Here is a 15,660-nt window from a genome sequence, read left to right on the forward strand (position 1 = left end):
GCACTGGCACCAATGGGGATGCAGTGCAGTGAGTCCAGAGAGTGCACTGGCACCACTGGGGATGCAGTGCAGCAAGTCCAGAGAGTGCACGGGCTCCACTGGGGATGCAGTGCAGTGAGTCCAGAGAGTGCACTGGCAACACTGGGGATGCAGTGCAGTGAGTCCAGAGAGGGCACTGGCACCACTGGGGATGCAGTGCAACAAGTCCAGAGAGTGCACTGGCACCACTGGGGATGCAGTGCAGTGAGTCCAGAGAGTGCACTGACACCAAAGGGGATGCAGTGCAGTGAGTCCAGAGAGTGCACTGGCACCACTGGGGATGCAGTGCAGCAAGTCCAGAGAGTGCACGGGCTCCACTGGGGATGCAGTGCAGTGAGTCCAGAGAATGCACTGGCAACACTGGGGATGCAGTGCAGTGAGTCCAGAGAGTGCACTGGCACCACTGGGGATGCAGTGCAGCAAGTCCAGAGAGTGCACTGGCACCACTGGGGATGCAGTGCAGTGAGTCCAGAGAGTGCACTGGCACCAATGGGGATGCAGTGCAGTGAGTCCAGAGAGTGCACTGGCACCACTGGGGATGCAGTACAGTGAGTCCAGAGAGTGCACTGGCACCACTGGGGATGCAGTGCAGTGAGTCCAGAGAGTGCATTGGCACCACTGGGGATGCAGTGCAGTGAGTCCAGAGAGTGCACTGGCACCATTGGAGATGCAGTGCAGTGAGTCCAGAGAGTGCACTGGCACCACTGGGGATGCAGTGCAGTGAGTCCAGAGAGTGCAATGGCACCACTGGGGATGCAGTGCAGTGAGTCCAGAGAGATCACTGGCACCACTGGAGATGCACTTCAGTGAGTGCAGAGACTGCACTGGCACCACTGGGGATGCAGTGCAGTGAGTCCAGTGAGTGTACTGGCACCACTGGGGATGCCCTGCAGTGAGTCCAGAGAGTGGATTGGCACCACTTGGGATGCACTGCAGTGAGTCCAGAGAGTGCACTTGCACCACTGGGGATGCAGTGCAGTGAGTCCAGAGAGTGCACTGACACCACTGGGGATGCAGTGCAGTGAGTCCAGAGAGTGCACTGGCACCAAATGGGGATGCACAGCAGTGAGTCCACAGAGTGCTCTGGCACCACTGGGGATGCAGTGCAGTGAGTCCAGAGAGTGCACTGGCACCACTGGGGATGCAGTGCAGCAAGTCCAGAGAGTGCACGGGCTCCACTGGGGATGCAGTGCAGTGAGTCCAGAGAGTGCACTGGCAACACTGGGGATGCAGTGCAGTGAGTCCAGAGAGTGCACTGGCACCACTGGGGATGCAGTGCAGCAAGTCCAGAGAGTGCACTGGCACCACTGGGGATGCAGTGCAGTGAGTCCAGAGAGTGCACTGGCACCAATGGGGATGCAGTGCAGTGAGTCCAGAGAGTGCACTGGCACCACTGGGGATGCAGTACAGTGAGTCCAGAGAGTGCACTGGCACCACTGGGGATGCACAGCAGTGAGTCCAGAGAGTGCATTGGCACCACTGGGGATGCAGTGCAGTGAGTCCAGAGAGTGCACTGGCACCATTGGAGATGCAGTGCAGTGAGTCCAGAGAGTGCACTGGCACCACTGGGGATGCAGTGCAGTGAGTCCAGAGAGTGCACTGGCACCACTGGGGATGCACTGCAGTGAGTCCAGAGAGATCACTGGCACCACTGGAGATGCACTTCAGTGAGTGCAGAGACTGCATGGCACCACTGGGGATGCAGTGCAGTGAGTCCAGTGAGTGTACTGGCACCACTGGGGATGCAGTGCAGCAAGTCCAGAGAGTGCACTGGCACCACTGGGGATGCAGTGCAGTGAGTCCAGAGAGTGCACTGGCACCAATGGGGATGCAGTGCAGTGAGTCCAGAGAGTGCACTGGCACCACTGGGGATGCAGTGCAGCAAGTCCAGAGAGTGCACGGGCTCCACTGGGGATGCAGTGCAGTGAGTCCAGAGAGTGCACTGGCAACACTGGGGATGCAGTGCAGTGAGTCCAGAGAGGGCACTGGCACCACTGGGGATGCAGTGCAACAAGTCCAGAGAGTGCACTGGCACCACTGGGGATGCAGTGCAGTGAGTCCAGAGAGTGCACTGACACCAAAGGGGATGCAGTGCAGTGAGTCCAGAGAGTGCACTGGCACCACTGGGGATGCAGTGCAGCAAGTCCAGAGAGTGCACGGGCTCCACTGGGGATGCAGTGCAGTGAGTCCAGAGAATGCACTGGCAACACTGGGGATGCAGTGCAGTGAGTCCAGAGAGTGCACTGGCACCACTGGGGATGCAGTGCAGCAAGTCCAGAGAGTGCACTGGCACCACTGGGGATGCAGTGCAGTGAGTCCAGAGAGTGCACTGGCACCAATGGGGATGCAGTGCAGTGAGTCCAGAGAGTGCACTGGCACCACTGGGGATGCAGTACAGTGAGTCCAGAGAGTGCACTGGCACCACTGGGGATGCAGTGCAGTGAGTCCAGAGAGTGCATTGGCACCACTGGGGATGCAGTGCAGTGAGTCCAGAGAGTGCACTGGCACCATTGGAGATGCAGTGCAGTGAGTCCAGAGAGTGCACTGGCACCACTGGGGATGCAGTGCAGTGAGTCCAGAGAGTGCAATGGCACCACTGGGGATGCAGTGCAGTGAGTCCAGAGAGATCACTGGCACCACTGGAGATGCACTTCAGTGAGTGCAGAGACTGCACTGGCACCACTGGGGATGCAGTGCAGTGAGTCCAGTGAGTGTACTGGCACCACTGGGGATGCCCTGCAGTGAGTCCAGAGAGTGGATTGGCACCACTTGGGATGCACTGCAGTGAGTCCAGAGAGTGCACTTGCACCAGTGGGGATGCAGTGCAGTGAGTCCAGAGAGTGCACTGACACCACTGGGGATGCAGTGCAGTGAGTCCAGAGAGTGCACTGGCACCAAATGGGGATGCACAGCAGTGAGTCCACAGAGTGCTCTGGCACCACTGGGGATGCAGTGCAGTGAGTCCAGAGAGTGCACTGGCACCACTGGGGATGCAGTGCAGCAAGTCCAGAGAGTGCACGGGCTCCACTGGGGATGCAGTGCAGTGAGTCCAGAGAGTGCACTGGCAACACTGGGGATGCAGTGCAGTGAGTCCAGAGAGTGCACTGGCACCACTGGGGATGCAGTGCAGCAAGTCCAGAGAGTGCACTGGCACCACTGGGGATGCAGTGCAGTGAGTCCAGAGAGTGCACTGGCACCAATGGGGATGCAGTGCAGTGAGTCCAGAGAGTGCACTGGCACCACTGGGGATGCAGTACAGTGAGTCCAGAGAGTGCACTGGCACCACTGGGGATGCACAGCAGTGAGTCCAGAGAGTGCATTGGCACCACTGGGGATGCAGTGCAGTGAGTCCAGAGAGTGCACTGGCACCATTGGAGATGCAGTGCAGTGAGTCCAGAGAGTGCACTGGCACCACTGGGGATGCAGTGCAGTGAGTCCAGAGAGTGCACTGGCACCACTGGGGATGCAGTGCAGTGAGTCCAGAGAGTGCACTGGCACCATTGGAGATGCAGTGCAGTGAGTCCAGAGAGTGCACTGACACCACTGGGGATGCAGTGCAGTGAGTCCAGAGAGTGCACTGGCACCACTGGGGATGCAGCGCAGTGAGTCCAGAGAGTGCTCTGGCACCACTGGAGATGCAGTGCAGTGAGTCCAGAGAGTGCACTAGCACCACTGGGGATGCAGTGCAGTCAGTCCAGAGAGTGCACTGGCACCACTGGGGATGCCCTTCAGTGAGTCCAGAGAGTGCACTGGCACCACTGGGGATGCACTGCAGTGAGTCCACAGAGTGCACGGGCTCCACTGGGGATGCACTGCAGTGAGTCCACAGAGTGCACTGGCACCACTGGGGATGCAGTGCAGTGAGTCCAGAGATCGCACTGGCTCCACTGGGGATGCAGTGCAGTGAGTCCAGTGAGTGCACTGGCACCACTGCGTATGCAGTGCAGTGAGTGCAGAGAGTGCACTGGCACCACTGGGGATGCAGTGCAGTGAGTCCAGAGAGTGCAGTGACACCACTGGGGATGCAGTGCAGTGAGTCCAGAGAGTGCACAGGCAGCACTGGGGATGCACTTCAGTGAGTCCAGAGAGTGCACTGGCACCACTGGGGATGCAGTGCAGTGAGTCCAGAGAGTGCACTGGCACTACTGGGGATGCAGTGCAGTGAGTCCAGAGAGTGCTCTGGCATCACTGGGGATGCTGTGCAGTGAGTCCAGAGATTGCAGTGGCACCACTGGTGATGCACTGCAGTTACTCCAGAGAGTGCACTGGCACCACTGGGAGGCGGTGCGGTGAGTCCAGAGAGTGCACTGGCACCACTGGTGATGCACTGCAGTGAGTCCAGAGAGTGCACTGGCACCACTGAGAATGCCCTTCAGTGAGTCCAGAGAGTGAACTGACACCACTGGGGATGCACTTCAGTGAGTCCAGAGAGCGCACTGGCACCACTGGGGATGCAGTGCAGTGACTCCAGAGAGTGCACTTGCACCACTGAGAATGCACTTCAGTGAGTCCAAAGAGTGCACTGGCACCACTGGGGATGCAGAGCAGTGAGTCCAGAGAGTGAACTGGCACCACTGGGGATGCAGTGCAGTGAGTCCAGAGAGTGCACTGGCAACAATGGGGATGCAGTGCAGTGAGTCCAGAGAGTGCACTAGCACCACTGGGGATGCAGTGCAGCAAGTCCAGAGAGTGCACGGGCTCCACTGGGGATGCAGTGCAGTGAGTCCAGAGAGTGCACTGGCAACACTGGGGATGCAGTGCAGTGAGTCCAGAGAGTGCACTGGCACCACTGAGAATGCACTTCAGTGTGTCCAGAGAGTGTACTGGCACCACTGGTGATGCACTGCAGTGAGTCCAGAGAGTGCACTGGCACCACTGGGGATGCAGTGCAGTGAGTCCAGAGAGTGCACTGGCAACACTGGGGATGCACTGCAGTGAGTCCAGAGAGTGCACTGGCACCACTGGGGATGCAGTGCAGTGAGTCCAGAGTGTGCACTGGCACCACTGGGAATGCAGTGCAGTGAGTCCAGAGAGTGCACTGGCACCACGGGGGATGCACTTCAGTGAGTCCAGAGAGCGCACTGGCACCACTGGGGATGCACTGAAGTGAGTCCAGAGAGTGCACTGGCACCACTGGGGATGCAGTGCAGTGAGTCCAGAGAGTGCACTGGCACCAGAGGGAATGCACTGCAGTGAGTCCAGTGAGTGCACTGGCACCACTGGGGATGCAGTGCAGTGAGTGCAGGGAGTGCACTGGCACCACTGGGGATGCAGCGCAGTGAGTCCAGAGAGTGCAGTGGCACCACTGGGGATGCAGTGCAGTGAGTCCAGAGAGTGCACAGGCAGCACTGGGGATGCAGTGCAGTGAGTCCAGAGAGTGCTCTGGCACCACTGGGGATGCAGTGCAGTGAGTCCAGAGAGTGCACTGGCACCACTGGGGATACAGTACAGTGAGTCCAGAGAGTGTACTGGCACCACTGGGGATGCACTTCAGTGAGTCCAGAGAGCGCACTGGCACCACTGGGGATGCTGTGCAGTGAGTCCAGAGAGTGCACTTGCACCACTGAGAATGCACTTCAGTGAGTCCAAAGAGTGCACTGGCACCACTGGGGATGCACTGCAGTGAGTCCAGAGAGTGCACTGGCACCACTGGGGATGCAGTGCAGTGAGTCCAGAGAGTGCACTGGCAACACTGGGGATGCAGTGCAGTGAGTCCAGAGAGTGCACTGGCACCACTGGGGATGCAGTGCAGCAAGTCCAGAGAGTGCACGGGCTCCACTGGGGATGCAGTGCAGTGAGTCCAGAGAGTGCACTGGCAACACTGGGGATGCAGTGCAGTGAGTCCAGAGAGTGCACTGGCACCACTGGGGATGCACAGCAGTGAGTCCAGAGAGTGCATTGGCACCACTGGGGATGCAGTGCAGTGAGTCCAGAGAGTGCACTGGCAACACTGGGGATGCAGTGCAGTGAGTCCAGAGAGTGCACTGGCACCATTGGAGATGCAGTGCAGCAAGTCCAGAGAGTGCACTGGCACCACTGGGGATGCAGTGCAGTGAGTCCAGAGAGTGCACTGGCACCACTGGGGATGCAGTGCAGTGAGTCCAGAGAGTGCACTGGCACCACTGGGGATGCACTGCAGTGAGTCCAGAGAGATCACTGGCACCACTGGAGATGCACTTCAGTGAGTGCAGAGACTGCACTGGCACCACTGGGGATGCAGTGCAGTGAGTCCAGTGAGTGTACTGGCACCACTGGGGATGCACTGCAGTGAGTCCAGAGAGTGCATTGGCACCACTTGGGATGCACTGCAGTGAGTCCAGAGAGTGCACTTGCACCACTGGGGATGCAGTGCAGTGAGTCCAGAGAGTGCACTGACACCACTGGGGATGCAGTGCAGTGAGTCCAGAGAGTGCACTGGCACCAATGGGGATGCACAGCAGTGAGTCCACAGAGTGCACTGGCACCAATGGGGATGCAGTGCAGTGAGTCCAGAGAGTGCACTGGCACCACTGGGGATGCAGTACAGTGAGTCCAGAGAGTGCAGTGGCACCACTGGGGATGCACAGCAGTGAGTCCAGAGAGTGCATTGGCACCACTGGGGATGCAGTGCAGTGAGTCCAGAGAGTGCACTGGCACCACTGGGGATGCAGTGCAGTGAGTCCAGAGAGTGCACTGGCACCACTGGGGATGCAGTGCAGTGAGTCCAGAGAGTGCACTGGCACCACTGGGGATGCAGTGCAGTGAGTCCAGAGAGTTCACTGGCACCACTGGGGATGCACTGCAGTGAGTCCAGAGAGTTCACTGGCACCACTGGGGATGCACTTCAGTGAGTGCAGAGACTGCACTGGCACCACTGGGGATGCACTGCAGTGAGTCCAGTGAGTGTACTGGCACCACTGGGGATGCAGCGCAGTGAGTCCAGAGAGTGCACTGGCACCACTGAGAATGCACTTCAGTGTGTCCAGAGAGTGTACTGGCACCACTGGTGATGCACTGCAGTGAGTCCAGAGAGTGCACTGGCACCACTGTGGATGCAGTGCAGTGAGTCCAGAGAGTGCACTGGCAACACTGGGGATGCACTGCAGTGAGTCCAGAGAGTGCACTGGCACCACTGGGGATGCAGTGCAGTGAGTCCAGAGAGTGCACTGGCAACACTGGGGATGCACTTCAGTGAGTCCAGAGAGTGCACTGGCACCACTGGGGATGCACTGCAGTGAGTCCAGAGAGTGCACTGGCACCACTGGGGATGCACTGCAGTGAGTCCAGAGAGTGCACTGGCACCACTGGGGATGCAGTGCAGTGAGTCCAGAGAGTGCACTGGCACCAGAGGGAATGCACTGCAGTGAGTCCAGTGAGTGCACTGGCACCACTGGGGATGCAGTGCAGTGAGTGCAGGGAGTGCACTGGCACCACTGGGGATGCAGTGCAGTGAGTCCAGAGAGTGCAGTGGCACCACTGGGGATGCAGTGCAGTGAGTCCAGAGAGTGCACAGGCAGCACTGGGGATGCAGTGCAGTGAGTCCAGAGAGTGCTCTGGCACCACTGGGGATGCAGTGCAGTGAGTCCAGAGAGTGCACTGGCACCACTGGGGATGCAGTGCAGTGAGTCCAGAGAGTGCACTGGCACCACTGGTGATGCACTGCAGTTACTCCAGAGAGTGCACTGGCACCACTGGGGATGCGGTGCGGTGAGTCCAGAGAGTGCACTGGCACCACTGGTGATGCACTGCAGTGAGTCCAGAGAGTGCACTGGCACCACTGAGAATGCCCTTCAGTGAGTCCAGAGAGTGCACTGGCACCACTGGGGATGCACTGCAGTGAGTCCACAGAGTGCACTAGCACCACTGGGGATGCAGTGCAGTGAGTCCAGAGAGTGTACTGGCACCACTGGGGATGCACTGCAGTGAGTCCAGAGAGTGCACTGGCACCACTGAGAATGCACTGCAGTGAGTCCAGAGAGTGCACTGGCACCACTGGGGATGCAGTGCAGTGAGTCCAGAGAGTGCACTGGCACCACTGAGAATGCACTTCAGTGAGTCCAAAGAGTGCACTGGCACCAGTGGGGATGCACTGCAGTGAGTCCAGAGAGTGCACTGGCACCACTGGGGATGCACTGCAGTGAGCCCAGAGAGTGCACTGGCACCACTGGAGATGCAGTACAGTGAGTCCAGTGAATGCACTGGCAACACTGGGGATGCAGTGCAGTGAGTCCAGAGAGTGCACTGGCACCACTGGGGATGCAGTATAGTGAGTCCAGTGAGTGCACTGGCACCACTGGGGATGCAGTGCAGTGAGTCCAGAGAGTGCACTGGCACCACTGGGGATGCACTGCAGTGAGTCCAGAGAGTGCACTGGCACCACTGATGATGCAGTACAGTGAGTCCAGTGAGTGCACTGGCACCACTGGGGATGTAGTGCAGTGACTCGAGAGAGTGCACTGGCACCACTGGGGATGCAGTGCAGTGACTCCAGAGAGTGCACTGGCACCACTTGGGATGCAGTGCAGTGAGTCCAGAGAGTGCACTGGCACCACTGGGGATGCACTGCAGTGAGTCCAGAGAGTGCATTGGCACCACTGGGGATGCAGTGCAGTGAGTCCAGAGAGTGCACTGGCACCACTGGGGATGCACTGCAGTGAGTCCACAGAGTGCACTGGTACCACTGGGGATGAAGTGCAGTGAGTCCAGAGAGTGCACTGGCACCACTGGGGATGCACTGCAGTGAGTCCAGAGAGTGCACTGGCACCACTGGGGATGCAGTGCAGTGAGTCCAGAGAGTGCACTGGCACCACTGAGAATGCACTTCAGTGAGTCCAGAGAGTGCACTGGCACCACTGGGGATGCACTGCAGTGAGTCCAGAGAGCGCACTGGCACCACTGGTGATGCACTGCAGTGAGTCCACAGAGTGCACTGGCACCACTGAGAATGCACTTCAGTGAGTCCAGAGAGTGCACTGGTACCACTGGGGATGCACTGCAGTGAGTCCAGAGAGTGCAATAGCACCACTGGGGATGCAGTGCAGTGAATCCAGTGAGTGCACTGGCACCACTGGGGATGCAGTGCAGTGAGTCAAGAGAGTGCACTGGCACCACTGGGGATGCACTGCAGTGAGCCCAGAGAGTGCACTGGCACCACTGGGGATGCGGTGCCGGGAGTCCAGAGAGTGCACTGGCACCGCTGGGGATGCACTGCAGTTACTCCAGAGACTGCACAGGCACCACTGGGGATGCACATCAGTGAGTCCAGAGAGTGCACTGGCACCACTGGGGATACACTGCAGTGAGTCCAGAGAGTGCTCTGGCACCACTGGGGATGCAGTGCAGTGAGTCCAGAGAGTGCACTGGCACCACTGGGGATGGAGTGCAGTGAGTCCAGAGAGTGCACTGGCACCAATGGTGATGCAGTGCAGTTACTCCAGAGAGTGCACTGGCACCACTGGGGATGCGGTGCGGTGAGTCCAGAGAGTGCACTGGCACCACTGGGGATGCAGTGCAGTCAGTCCAGTGAGTGTACTGGCACCACTGGGGAAACACTGCAGTGAGTCCAGAGAGTGCACTGGCACCACTGAGAATGCCCTTCAGTGAATCCAGAGAGTGCACTGGCACCACTGGGGATGCAGTGCAGTCAGTCCAGTGAGTGTACTGGCACCACTGGGGATGCACTTCAGTGAGTCCAGAGAGCGCACTGGCACCACTGGGGATGCAGTGCAGTGAGTCCAGAGAGTGCACTTGCACCACTGAGAATGCACTTCAGTGAGTCCAAAGAGTGCACTGGCACCACTGGGGATGCACTGCAGTGAGTCCAGAGAGTGCACTGGCACCACTGGGGATGCAGTGCAGTGAGTCCAGAGAGTGCACTGGCAACACTGGGGATGCAGTGCAGTGAGTCCAGAGAGTGCACTGGCACCACTGGGGATGCAGTGCAGCAAGTCCAGAGAGTGCACGGGCTCCACTGGGGATGCAGTGCAGTGAGTCCAGAGAGTGCACTGGCAACACTGGGGATGCAGTACAGTGAGTCCAGAGAGTGCACTGGCACCACTGGGGATGCACAGCAGTGAGTCCAGAGAGTGCATTGGCACCACTGGGGATGCAGTGCAGTGAGTCCAGAGAGTGCACTGGCAACACTGGGGATGCAGTGCAGTGAGTCCAGAGAGTGCACTGGCACCATTGGAGATGCAGTGCAGCAAGTCCAGAGAGTGCACTGGCACCACTGGGGATGCAGTGCAGTGAGTCCAGAGAGTGCACTGGCACCACTGGGGATGCAGTGCAGTGAGTCCAGAGAGTGCACTGGCACCACTGGGGATGCACTGCAGTGAGTCCAGAGAGATCACTGGCACCACTGGAGATGCACTTCAGTGAGTGCAGAGACTGCACTGGCACCACTGGGGATGCAGTGCAGTGAGTCCTGTGAGTGTACTGGCACCACTGGGGATGCACTGCAGTGAGTCCAAAGAGTGCATTGGCACCACTTGGGATGCACTGCAGTGAGTCCAGAGAGTGCACTTGCACCACTGGGGATGCAGTGCAGTGAGTCCAGAGAGTGCACTGACACCACTGGGGATGCAGTGCAGTGAGTCCAGAGAGTGCACTGGCACCAATGGGGATGCACAGCAGTGAGTCCACAGAGTGCACTGGCACCAATGGGGATGCACTGCAGTGAGTCCAGAGAGTGCACTGGCACCACTGGGGATGCAGTACAGTGAGTCCAGAGAGTGCACTGGCACCACTGGGGATGCACAGCAGTGAGTCCACAGAGTGCATTGGCACCACTGGGGATGCAGTGCAGTGAGTCCAGAGAGTGCACTGGCACCATTGGAGATGCAGTGCAGTGAGTCAAGAGAGTGCACTGGCACCACTGGGGATGCAGTGCAGTGAGTCCAGAGAGTGCACTGGCACCACTGGGGATGCAGTGCAGTGAGTCCAGAGAGTGCACTGGCACCACTGGGGATGCAGTGCAGTGAGTCCAGAGAGTTCACTGGCACCACTGGGGATGCACTTCAGTGAGTGCAGAGACTGCACTGGCACCACTGGGGATGCAGTGCAGTGAGTCCAGTGAGTGTACTGGCACCACTTGGGATGCACTGCAGTGAGTCCAGAGAGTGCACTGGCACCGCTGAGAATGCAGTGCAGTGAGTCCAGAGAGTGCACTGGCAACACTGGGGATGCAGTGCAGTGAGTCCAGAGAGTGCACTGGCACCACTGGGGATGCAGTGCAGTGAGTCCAGAGAGTGCACTGGCACCACTGGGAATGCAGTGCAGTGAGTCCAGAGATCGCACTGGCACCACGGGGGATGCACTTCAGTGAGTCCAGAGAGTGCTCTGGCACCACTGGGGATGCACTGCAGTGAGTCCAGAGAGTGCACTGGCACCACTGGGGATGCAGTGCAGTGAGTCCAGAGAGTGCAGTGGCACCAATGGGGATGCAGTGCAGTGAGTCCAGAGAGTGCACAGGCAGCACTGGGGATGCAGTGCAGTGAGTCCAGAGAGTGCTCTGGCACCACTGGGGATGCAGTGCAGTGAGTCCAGAGAGTGCACTGGCACCACTGGGGATGCAGTGCAGTGAGTCCAGAGAGTGCACTGGCACCACTGGTGATGCACTGCAGTGAGTCCAGAGAGTGCACTGGCACCACTGGGGATGCGGTGCGGTGAGTCCAGAGAGTGCACTGGCACCACTGGTGATGCACTGCAGTGAGTCCAGAGAGTGCACTGGCACCACTGAGAATGCCCTTCAGTGAGTCCAAAGAGTGCACTGGCACCAGTGGGGATGCACTGCAGTGAGTCCAGAGAGTGCACTGGCACCACTGGGGATGCACTGCAGTGAGCCCAGAGAGTGCACTGGCACCACTGGAGATGCAGTACAGTGAGTCCAGTGAATGCACTGGCACCACTGGGGATGCAGTGCAGTGAGTCCAGAGAGTGCACTGGCACCACTGGGGCTGCAGTATAGTGAGTCCAGTGAGTGCACTGGCACCACTGGGGATGCAGTGCAGTGAGTCCAGAGAGTGCACTGGCACCACTGGGGATGCACTGCAGTGAGTCCAGAGAGTGCACTGGCACCACTGATGATGCAGTACAGTGAGTTCAGTGAGTGCACTGGCACCACTGGGGATGTAGTGCAGTGACTCGAGAGAGTGCACTGGCACCACTGGGGATGCAGTGCAGTGACTCCAGAGAGTGCACTGGCACCACTTGGGATGCAGTGCAGTGAGTCCAGAGAGTGCACTGGCACCACTGGGGATGCACTGCAGTGAGTCCAGAGAGTGCATTGGCACCACTGGGGATGCAGTGCAGTGAGTCCAGAGAGTGCACTGGCACCACTGGGGATGCACTGCAGTGAGTCCACAGAGTGCACTGGTACCACTGGGGATGAAGTGCAGTGAGTCCAGAGAGTGCACTGGCACCACTGGGGATGCACTGCAGTGAGTCCAGAGAGTGCACTGGCACCACTAGGGATGCAGTGCAGTGAGTCCAGAGAGTGCACAGGCACCACTGGGGATGCAGTGCAGTGAGTCAAGAGAGTGCACTGGTACCACTGGGGATGCACTGCAGTGAGTCCAGAGAGTGCACTGGCACCACTGGGGATGCGGTGCCGGGTGTCCAGAGAGTGCACTGGCACCACTGGGGATGCAGTGCAGTGAGTCCAGAGAGTGCACTGGCACCACTGGGGATGCAGTGCAGTGAGTCCAGAGAGTGCACTGGCACCACTGGGGATGCACTGCAGTGAGTCCAGAGAGTGCTCTGGCACCACTGGGGATGCAGTGCAGTGAGTCCAGAGAGTGCACTGGCACCACTGGGGATGCAGTGCAGTGAGTCCAGAGAGTGCACTGGCACCACTGGTGATGCACTGCAGTTACTCCAGAGAGTGCACTGGCACCACTGGGTATGCGGTGCGGTGAGTCCAGAGAGTGTACTGGCACCACTGGGGATGCAGTGCAGTGAGTCCAGAGAGTGCATTGGCACCACTGGGGATGCAGTGCAGTGAGTCCAGAGAGTGCACTGGCACCACTGGGGATGCACTGCAGTGAGTCCACAGAGTGCACTGGTACCACTGGGGATGCAGTGCAGTGAGTCCAGAGAGTGCACTGGCACCACTGGGGATGCACTGCAGTGAGTCCAGAGAGTGCACTGGCACCACTGGGGATGCAGTACAGTGAGTCCAGAGAGTGCACTGGCACCACAGGGGATGCACTGCAGTGAGTCCAGAGAGTGCACTGGCAGCACTGGGGATGCAGTGCAGTGAGTCCAGAGAGTGCACTGGCACCACTGGGGATGCACTGCAGTGAGACCAGAGAGCGCACTGGCACCACTGGGGATGCACTGCAGTGAGTCCACAGAGTGCACTGGCACCACTGAGAATGCACTTCAGTGAGTCCAGAGAGTGCACTGGTACCACTGGGGATGCACTGCAGTGAGTCCAGAGAGTGCAATAGCACCACTGGGGATGCAGTGCAGTGCATCCAGTGAGTGCACTGGCACCACTGGGGATGCAGTGCAGTGAGTCAAGAGAGTGCACTGGCACCACTGGGGATGCACTGCAGTGAGCCCAGAGAGTGCACTGGCACCACTGGGGATGCGGTGCCGGGAGTCCAGAGAGTGCACTGGCACCGCTGGGGATGCACTGCAGTTACTCCAGAGAGTGCACAGGCACCACTGGGGATGCACATCAGTGAGTCCAGAGAGTGTACTTGCACCACTGGGGATACACTGCAGTGAGTCCAGAGAGTGCTCTGGCACCACTGGGGATGCAGTGCAGTGAGTCCAGAGAGTGCACTGGCACCACTGGGGATGCAGTGCAGTGAGTCCAGAGAGTGCACTGGCACCAATGGTGATGCAGTGCAGTTACTCCAGAGAGTGCACTGGCACCACTGGGGATGCGGTGCGGTGAGTCCAGAGAGTGCACTGGCACCACTGGGGATGCAGTGCAGTCAGTCCAGTGAGTGTACTGGCACCACTGGGGAAACACTGCAGTGAGTCCAGAGAGTGCACTGGCACCACTGAGAATGCCCTTCAGTGAGTCCAGAGAGTGCACTGGCACCACTGGGGATGCACTGCAGTGAGTCCACAGAGTGCACTAGCACCACTGGGGATGCAGTGCAGTGAGTCCAGAGAGTGCACTGGCACCACTGGGGATGCACTTCAGTGAGTCCAGAGAGTGCACGCGCTCCACTGGGGATGCAGTACAGTGAGTCCAGAGAGTGCACTGGCACCACTGGGGATGCAGTGCAGTGAGTCCAGAGAGTGCACTGGCAGCACAGAGGATGCAGTGCAGTGAGTCCAGAGAGTGCTCTGGCACCACTGGGGATGCAGTGCAGTGAGTCCAGAGAGTGCACTGGCACCACTAGGGATGCACTTCAGTGAGTCCAGAGAGTGCACTGGCACCACTGGTGATGCACTGCAGTGAGTCCAGAGAGTGCACTGGCACCACTGGGGATGCAGTGCAGTGAGTCCAGAGAGTGCACTGGCACCACTGGGGATGCAGTGCAGTGAGTCCAGAGAGTGCACTGGCACCAGAGGGAATGCACTGCAGTGAGTCCAGTGAGTGCACTGGCACCACTGGGGATGCAGTGCAGTGAGTGCAGAGAGTGCACTGGCACCACTGGACATGCAGTGCAGTGAGTCCAGAGAGTGCAGTGGCACCACTGGGGATGCAGTGCAGTGAGTCCAGAGAGTGCACTTGCAGCACTGGGGATGCAGTGCAGTGAGTCCAGAGAGTGCACTGGCAATACTGGGGATGCAGTGCAGTGAGTCCAGAGAGTGCACTGGCACCACTGGGGCTGCAGTGCAGTGAGTCCAGAGAGTGCACTGGCACCACTGGGGATGCACTGAAGTGAGTCCAGAGAGTGCACTGGCACCACTGGGGATACAGTGCAGTGAGTCCAGAGAGTGCACTGGCAACACTGGGGTTGCAGTGCAGTGAGTCCAGAGAGTGCACTGGCACCACTGGGGATGCACTGCAGTGAGTCCAGAGAGTGCACTGGCACCAGAGGGAATGCACTGCAGTGAGTCCAGTGAGTGCACTGGCACCACTGCGTATGCAGTGCAGTGAGTGCAGAGAGTGCACTGGCACCACTGGGGATGCAGTGTAGTGAGTCCAGAGAGTGCAGTGACACCACTGGGGATGCAGTGCAGTGAGTCCAGAGAGTGCACAGGCAGCACTGGGGATGCACTTCAGTGAGTCCAGAGAGTGCACTGGCACCACTGGGGATGCAGTGCAGTGAGTCCAGAGAGCGCACTGGCACCACTGGGGATGCAGTGCAGTGAGTCCAGAGAGTGCTCTGGCACCACTGGGGATGCTGTGCAGTGAGTCCAGAGAGTGCAGCGGCACCACTGGTGATGCACTGCAGTTACTCCAGAGAGTGCACAGGCACCACTGGGGATGCACATCAGTGAGTCCAGAGAGTGCACTGGCACCACTGGGGATGCACTGCAGTGAGTCCATAGAGTGCACTGGCACCACTGGGGATGCAGTGCAGCAAGTCCAGAGAGTGCACGGGCTCCACTGGGGATGCAGTGCAGTGAGTCCAGAGAGTGCACTGGCAACACTGGGGATGCAGTGCAGTGAGTCCAGAGAGTGCACTGGCACCACTGAGAATGCACTTCAGTGTGTCCAGAGAGTGTACTGGC

At 58.9% G+C, this 15,660-nt stretch overlaps 1 long non-coding RNA gene across 5 annotated transcripts in view; it reads left to right on the forward strand.

The window, feature by feature from the left end:
- Positions 1-15,660, forward strand: part of LOC308198098 — a 176,832-nt gene that overhangs the window by 108,561 nt on the left and 52,611 nt on the right. The gene's annotated exons all lie outside the window — the stretch shown is intronic.

This window comes from Anser brachyrhynchus (genome assembly GCF_964034855.1).
Source record: "Anser brachyrhynchus genome assembly, chromosome: 7".
NCBI classification, from domain to species: Eukaryota; Metazoa; Chordata; class Aves; order Anseriformes; family Anatidae; genus Anser; species Anser brachyrhynchus.